Source organism: Mycteria americana, chromosome 1, assembly GCF_035582795.1.
Source record: "Mycteria americana isolate JAX WOST 10 ecotype Jacksonville Zoo and Gardens chromosome 1, USCA_MyAme_1.0, whole genome shotgun sequence".
Lineage (NCBI taxonomy): Eukaryota > Metazoa > Chordata > Aves > Ciconiiformes > Ciconiidae > Mycteria > Mycteria americana.
This window is the reverse complement of record NC_134365.1, coordinates 68,434,658-68,442,421: the sequence shown is the minus strand read 5'-3', so window position 1 is coordinate 68,442,421 and position 7,764 is coordinate 68,434,658.

The following is a 7,764-nucleotide window of genomic DNA, read 5'->3' as shown; positions in this document are numbered from 1 at the left end:
TGTCCTCTGCGTGGTGAGGCTCTGGTCTTTCTCAGAGCTGAATACGCGTGCCAGAGTGGTGCCAGGCAGTTTTACAGGTGCCACGTTTTGGAGGAGCTCTTGGTGACTCGATGCAGCGCTTGGTAGCTGCCGTGACCCTGCCCAGAAGGAGCAGGGGGAAGCTCTGCATTTTGTCTCCTCCTTCGCCCATCTATATTCCCCTTTGTGCTTTCAGCTGGACGCAGTAGCAGAGATTTTTGAGGCAGTGCAGGGTTTTTACCTGCTTTTCTTACTCCAACAGCAGCGGGTGATGGCCGGCATGGAGCAGGCTGGACTCATCCATGCCCTGCAGACAGGTCATGTCCCCAGCTCTGAGCTTCCTGGCCACAGGGGACATGCAGTGGCCAGTCCTTTGCTCCTCTGCTACGCAAGGTGAGGAGAGATTGCTCCCCTGCCATGCTGGACGCTTCAGGGCAGTCTCTGGGTCATTCTCACACTTGTTTCTGCTCTTTCCTTGTCAATTTTCTTTTCTTTATTCACTTTTTCATTATTAAATTGTGGCAACAAAGTCCAAGGTGACTTTCTCAGGTGAAGGTCATCACTTTCCACTGCAAGACCAATTTCGTCCAATTTGCTCTGTTCAATGACTTCATAAAAAAAAAGAAAAACCTAAAAAACCCCCCAAAACATGTCAAGCCCAATACAGCAAATAGCCGCTGACATTACTTGCAACATCTCTGGAGGTACATCAAATCCAGCTCAACGTGTATGAAGTTATTATTTCCCCCCCTCACGCTTAGCACAGCCATGCCTTTTGCACAGTACTTGTGACTCCCGGCGAGATGGGGAAATTTACCCCTGTGAAGGCCATGGTCCCACTGAGGATGTTGCTGCAGCTCAGGGTTTGAGGTTAAATCTTAGCTCAGAGGCGCGGTTTTGGTAAGGTAGAGGCCGGTGGGAGCAGTAACTCACGCGGCGTCGGCTGAGCTGTGACACTGCAGCCTCTCCGGGGGGAAGAGTGAAGGGATGAGTGGGAGCCAGCGGGGATGCCTGCCCACACCGTGATGGCAGTGCCTGGACGCCATGCTGGGCTGTAATGAAAGGGAACGGGAGGTATAAGGCAAGTGAGAAATTTCAGCTGGAAATGCCCTCTGTGTTCATTTTTAGGCACTTCTGTCCTGGCAGTGTTCTCGCTGAAGTCGCTGCAAGTTTTTTTCCATTAGCCTCCCTGGAGAGGGCTTGCCCCTTAGCAAGGAACGGGGCAAGCAGAGGAGGCCAATGAATCCTATTCCTGGTTTGTGCGTACCGAAAAATATGCACAACAGCAGCTTCTGTCCTAGAGGAGGAATAGTGAGTCGGGTTTCTTTTGCTCAGCAGAACTAATGATACCTGCTTTTCTCTTCATAACGTCCTTTGTCCCTCCACCTCTCATGGCAGGTCCCTTACGGCAGTGTTTACTGTCTCTCTAGTCCCCCACCCCACCCCATCCTCCGTGCCCCTGCCTGTCTCCTGTGTCTCAGGCTGCCCTCCTGGGAGCTGCCTCCCTCCTCCCTGGCACCGTGCACGCTGGCTGCCTGGCGCGTGATGCACAGCGAGGTGCTCCCCGCATCACCCCACGGCCCTTCCTGGGGAGAAGAACTAACCGGAGTCTCTTCCCTCTCTCCATTCCCTACTTCTCAAGGAACTGGATGTCTTTGAGGGCTGTGCTCCTTTTTCAAGTAGGGGTGAAACTCGCCAGCGAGCTCAAAAAGTAACTGGGGTTGGGAACAGACAGATGGGTCTGGGCTAAAAATGTCTGCACTGCTTCAGGCAGGGCAAAAGAATAACGTAGCAAAACTGTATAAACTACCAGAATTGTGAAACTGGCATCCCAGCGTGCCAGCTTGCGCTGTATAAGAAAAGGAAAATGCTTCTTAATTTAATCAGCGCATTTAAAATAGGCAGAAATAGGCCTTTAATCTTTTTAATGTGGTAGTTTCACTGGGGAGGATGGAGACAGGGATGACTTTAAGCCACTTGTCTGTCTTTCCCAGTCTCGAAGCAGGTGGGGGCTCAGGGAGCTGCTTGCAGTCTGCTTGCAGGCTGCCATGAAGGGAGCGGGACGTGGCCCAGCCTCGATCCTCACGCTTCTGCGGTCGCTTGGGCTGGGGCCGGACGGTCTGCGGGAGCCGAGGAAGAGCCCTGCCGGCTCTCTGCTCCCCGGGGAAGCTTCTCAGATGCTGGGATGAGCTTTAAATGAGAGCGCTAAAACACGTCTGAGGCTGCATCGTTCACGTCGTTCAAAAAAGGCACAAAACCCCGCTTTCCTTAGGGGCAACGTGGGGCGGCCCCAGCCACTGAGGCGAGAGCAGCAGTGGTGGGTGAAGTGTGGTCTGCAGCCAAGAGCAGGACCTGACCCCGCTTCTCCCTGCGGGATGAGGAGCCAGAGAAGATTCAAGGAGGCATCCGGAGCCAGGGAGGGCGTTGCGATAGCTGACCTGAATCCTTCTGCTTGAGTGTCGTGGTTTAACCCCAGCCGGCAACTAAGCCCCACGCTCACTTCCGCTCGCTCACTTGCCCCCGGTGGGATGGGGGAGAGAATCGGAAGAGTAAAAGTGAGAAAACTCGTGGGTTGAGATAAAGACAGTTTAATAGGGAAAGCAAAAGCCGCGCGCGCAAGCGAAGCAAAGCAAGGAATGCATTCACTCCTTCCCACGGGCAGGCAGGTGTTCAGACATCTCCAGGAAAGCAGGGCTCCATCACACGTAACACTTACTTGGGAAGACAAACGCCATCACTCTGAACGTCCCCCCCTTCCTTCTTCTTCCCCAGCTTTATATGCTGAGCATGACGTCATATGGTATGGGATATCCTTTGGTCAGTTTGGATCAACTATCCTGGCTGTGTCCTCTTCTGCACCTGGCAGAGCATGGGAAGCTGAAAAGTCCTTGACTAGTGTAAGCACTGCTTAGCAACAACTAAAACATCCCTGTGTTATCAACACTGTTTTCAGCACAAATCCAAAACACAGCCCCATACTAGCTACTATAAAGAAAATTAACTCTATCCCAGCCAAAACCAGCACATAGAGTAATGCAAAAATCAAGGTGCTGCTTGGCAAAGCGACTATGCGGTAGGCTGCAGCCAGCGCCAGCAGCTCAGCAGTTCTTCACCTGTTGTTTTCAGGGCCATGAGAGACTGGCACAGCTCTCCCAGGATTGTGGCCGGGGCCTGCGAGATGTGTTCTGGCCTTATGTGGATGTCCAGTTCGTTTAATGGTCTATAAAACATGGCCCATGCCCACCTTGCCTCCTCTGCTCATCTGGATAGGGTTGTGGTGTGGTGCCAACCTCACCTGCCACGTTATCGGGAGCGACACAGGTTGCCCGGAGCTGCTGGCAGAGGAGGGAGGTTGGGCAACAGCCACAGGTCAGACCCGAACATCAACAACCCAAATCTCATGCAGGAGGGTGGAAAAGGGGGGTGGAGGTGGAGGTTACCTGGCAGCTCCATCACCCAGGAGAGCTGATTTATTTTCTTCTTGTGTCCTGTATGAGCGCTGATTTCTCCTGTAACCAAGCAATCACGTCTCTTCAGGGGAAGGGAGTTGAAAGGTTGGGTGGCTGCCGTGGCTGCCCCTTGGGCAGCACGTGGAGAGGGCTGTGAAACACCAGCCCTTCTGTCCACCTGACCCAGCCGGGCAGGACAGTGATGCTCCAGCCCAGAGCGGGTTCCGTGTGGGGCCAGCACCCCACCAGCACCCTCGGGCTCCCATGGGGGCCTTTTCCCCAGCCCCTCTGGCTTTCACCGATGCGGGAAACTCAAGCATATGCTGCAGCTGGAGTGAGCAGAAAATCAGCCGAGAATCTGCTGTGCCCTGATCAGCCGGTCATGGCTCTAAACAAGATGCAAGAGCCTTGGGGCTACTTGGCTGTCATTAAAATGGTGTGGATGGAAGGAAAAGTCTAATTGACTGAACAACAGCCTGCGCCATGTAATTAAACTAATTGTGGCTCTACCTGCATGGGTCAGAAGTGATTTGTGTGGCTGTTAAAGCACTGACAACTAAGAGGTGGGGAGGTGTGAAAGTATTTCTTACATGCATTTCCACAGGTAATTTTGCCGTTTCATTTCAGGCAATTTTATGCCCCTGAAATTTTTGGTTTCTGTCAAATTTGAGGAGACTGTTAATACTTCACACTGAAACAGGCAAAGCAAAAAGGTCACCGTTGTTAGCAGTTTCAGGCGGCAGAGTTTCAAGTGGAGGTAATACTTTTTCAGGGCTATTTTCTTGTTTGAAGTGAAATTCCTCAAAACAAGGAAGGGAAGGACTGTTTTCCAGAATGTGTTTCAGCCTGGCTCTGCACCCACTGGGGACCACGCAGTTGTTTTTATTGACTTGCGCAGCAGAAGACCAGGCCTTCTGCAGGACTCGGTGAAACCTGGGTCACTACTTTACTGCCAGGGATTTATGACCCTAGCTTTTAGTGATCGTTTTGAAAGTCTTGGCTTCAGAATACGACGTATTTAGAAGAAGCCAAATGAGAAACCTGCTATAGTGTTATGTTTAAACTCTTTGACCTTGTTTTCAAGTCCTTGCGAAGCAGAGCCCACCTCCAGCTTGTAGCTCTGCTCTTATTGATTATCATTTTGAGTCCTTCGGGTGTTTTGCTGTGCCCAAAGCGCCGCGTGCTTTTCAGAATGAATAATGTGACATGACAGAGAGCTGCTGAACCGACTCTGCTCTCTCTAGGCTGTCAGCACAGGACACAGCCCTGCGCTCGCGCTGGAGGAGACCCATGTGGGTAAGTGGAGGGGCTGGTGCATTTTGTCCCGGTAGGACCACTTGTCCAGCGTGTGAGCTGATGTCTAAACATAGGAGTCAAACACTTAGCCTGGAGCAACCAATGCCTGTATTTTTCACGGCCAGAGCTGCATGTCCGGGGAAGGACATGGCACAGCTGGGCTGCGGGACATGCGTGAGCCCTTCTGCCCTAATCATCCATCACTGTAGGAGACAGGACAGTACGTGGGATGAACCTTCAGTGGGTCCTCTGGACTGGTTTTCTATTTCTTGACCGTGGAGAAACCTCTATAAATCTAGTTTATTCTTTCTGAGCTGGAGATGAAGGACCTCACTTCTTGCATAAGAAGAAACTGCCAGCATGGTCTGCTGCTCCTCTGTCATCCTATCCCAAGTATATGAAATATGAGGTGTGATCATCTAGCTCCAGTACTGCTCCGGAACTGTGGCAGCAAGAACAGGGGAAAGAGCACAGGGAGAGCAGGATATATACACACTTTTTTAAGATAGCAGCTTACCTACTGTTTTTTGCCTCAGAAAAAAAGTGAGTCAAAATGGCTTCTTCTGAGCCTAATTTGTTATGTCTCCAGGCATAGCTAATTATCCTGACTTAGCCCAGCTCTGAATTCTTCCCAGGGGTTTTGGTGCTATTTCTTCTGTTTTGATTTATAAATTGTCTTTATTTTACTTTCCTCCTACACGTTCTGTATAATCTTTTTGCTCCCTGCCTTACTGAGGAGCCAGGAGCTGGTGTGGCAGTGCTATCACAAGCGGTAGGACAGAAAGGGGATCTTTTTTAACAAAAGCCTTTGCTTCGGATGTCCAGCAATGCTTTCTTCTGGCATCTGCCTCATGGGCTATGTGAAGGGGTCTCTTCTCCCCAGATGGCTTTTTTTGTGCCACCACTTACTTCTGGGCTTACCTGCGACCATCCTTGGGCTAGAGGAGCTGTGAGGCTCGGGGCTGGCCCCACAGCTCAGCGGGCTCATAAGGTTACAGCCTTCATCCCACAGCAAGGAATTTTCTGGCTTCTCCACTGACGTACGAGAATGAATTACAGTTATTTTCTGGTTCAGCCATTCCCTTCACAGTTGACACAGTTTTTCTAACCTCAGCAACAAATTCCGTGGGGGAAGGAAATCCATCTGCTTTAATCATGGCTTGTCAATTGTAATAAGCAGGAGCCGATACTGCCGTTGAGCATGAGCTTGGGAGACCATCTCTGTTCAGGATGCTTTAGAAACACCAGTCAAATGAGTCCCCCATGCATCCCATGGGGCAAATGGGTACTGTTTGCTCAGGAGACAAGACTGCCAGGAGTAAGCAGCTCAAGCAAGGCCAGCTTTAACTGCTAGAGCATGCCATCTCTTCATAGTGTTGCTTTGTTTCCTGACACACCCCCACTCGGTTTTTTTTTCTTTTTTTTTAATGTGTGCATCTGGGTATGTTTTTGTCAACAGACTGCTCTGGGAGATTGTAGCACTGGTCACCCTTACGGCCCCTGGTGGAGGCTTCAATTCGGTTCTGTGTAAAATGGGCTGGTAATTGAGTGAGAACCAGCACCACGCCAGTCCCAGACCCTGTCTTCTGCACTGGCCAAGGGCAGATGCTGAGGGGAGAGGATAAACCCAGGACAAGCAGGGAGTGATGCTTCCTTGGAAGAGTCCCTCAACCTCCAACAACTTGCAGCTCAGGGATTTCCTGAACTGCAGTGGTAGCTCCTGGTGGATTTTCCTTCCATTATTTTTCCTCTTAATTTCCTTTTTGAAGTCATGTAAACTCTTAGCATCCAGCACGTTCTGGGGTGGGGAGTCTCGCTCCATAGCTGTGCATTTTGTGGCGTACCACCTTTTGCTCTTTTTGAACCTACCACCTGCTGTCTTGATTTAATCCCCTGTAGGGATTGAATCTTGTGTATTCTTGTGTCAGTATTCTGACACAAGAACTCATGAATACTCATATTCTATGACACTGATATGTTTATAGGCCCCTGCCAGTTACCTCTTCCACAGGACAATGGATCCTAGTTCATTTAGCCTTTCTTCACATGGAAGATGTTCCACGCTTTTGAGCATCCTTTTAGCTCTCTTCCATGCCTTTTTCTGACTTTGCAATAGCTTTTGTAAGGGGAAGGGAGAACGGCATTTAGTTTTCAAGACATGAGTGCAATATTGGTTTAGACACCGGTATAATAACGTAGCCTGTTCTCGCTTTCTTTTGGAATTGTGTTGGTGTGCTGGTTATATACTTCTTAGGGCCTAAAATCAATGGAAATATTCATTACATTTTTAGTCAGACTCATTCAATTAATATTTAGGACTTTGGAGTCCTGACTTAGTGGGATTTCAGTTGTTCACGGGCTGGCTATAGTCACTAGCGAGCATCATCTGAATACACCTGGCAATTGCAATATCCCATGTGACACGGTGTACAAGAAGGCGCTGAGCAGATCAGCGATTTCCTTGCCAGGCACTGCACGTGCACAGCTGTGATCACAGCCGTGTCGCTGCCAGGACAGGGGATTAGGGCACGGGATTGCAACGTGGGGCATGACCACAGCAGAGGTGCCATTGCAAAGCTACGCTGTCACAGCCACGCGTGGCTGGCTGGGCCACACGATCTCTCAGATGGCTCCGTGGCTGGTGCGCTCAGCTTTGGGCCCCAGACCTGGGGGGCCCCAGACCTCCATCAGGCCCTTCTCCACCGTCACTCAGACATGCTAGATGTATTTCTCTGCATGGACTGCTCTGTGGTGGGTCACCCACAAGCTGTGACTTCCCTGCATGCATACTGGTCCTGGAGGTTTTCTTGCAGAGGAGGTGTTGGGATGAAGAGGAGATAAGATGAGAGTCGAGGGGTTTGCTATGTGCTGGTAACAACCTGGTCTGAGCCTGTTGTTAGTGGTCTGCGTGACCCTGGCTCCTCAGAAGGGCGGCTGTGGAGCAAGGCAAAATTATCCTCCTTTTTCTCTCTGGGGAAAGCAGGGAGACATGGATAGGCTG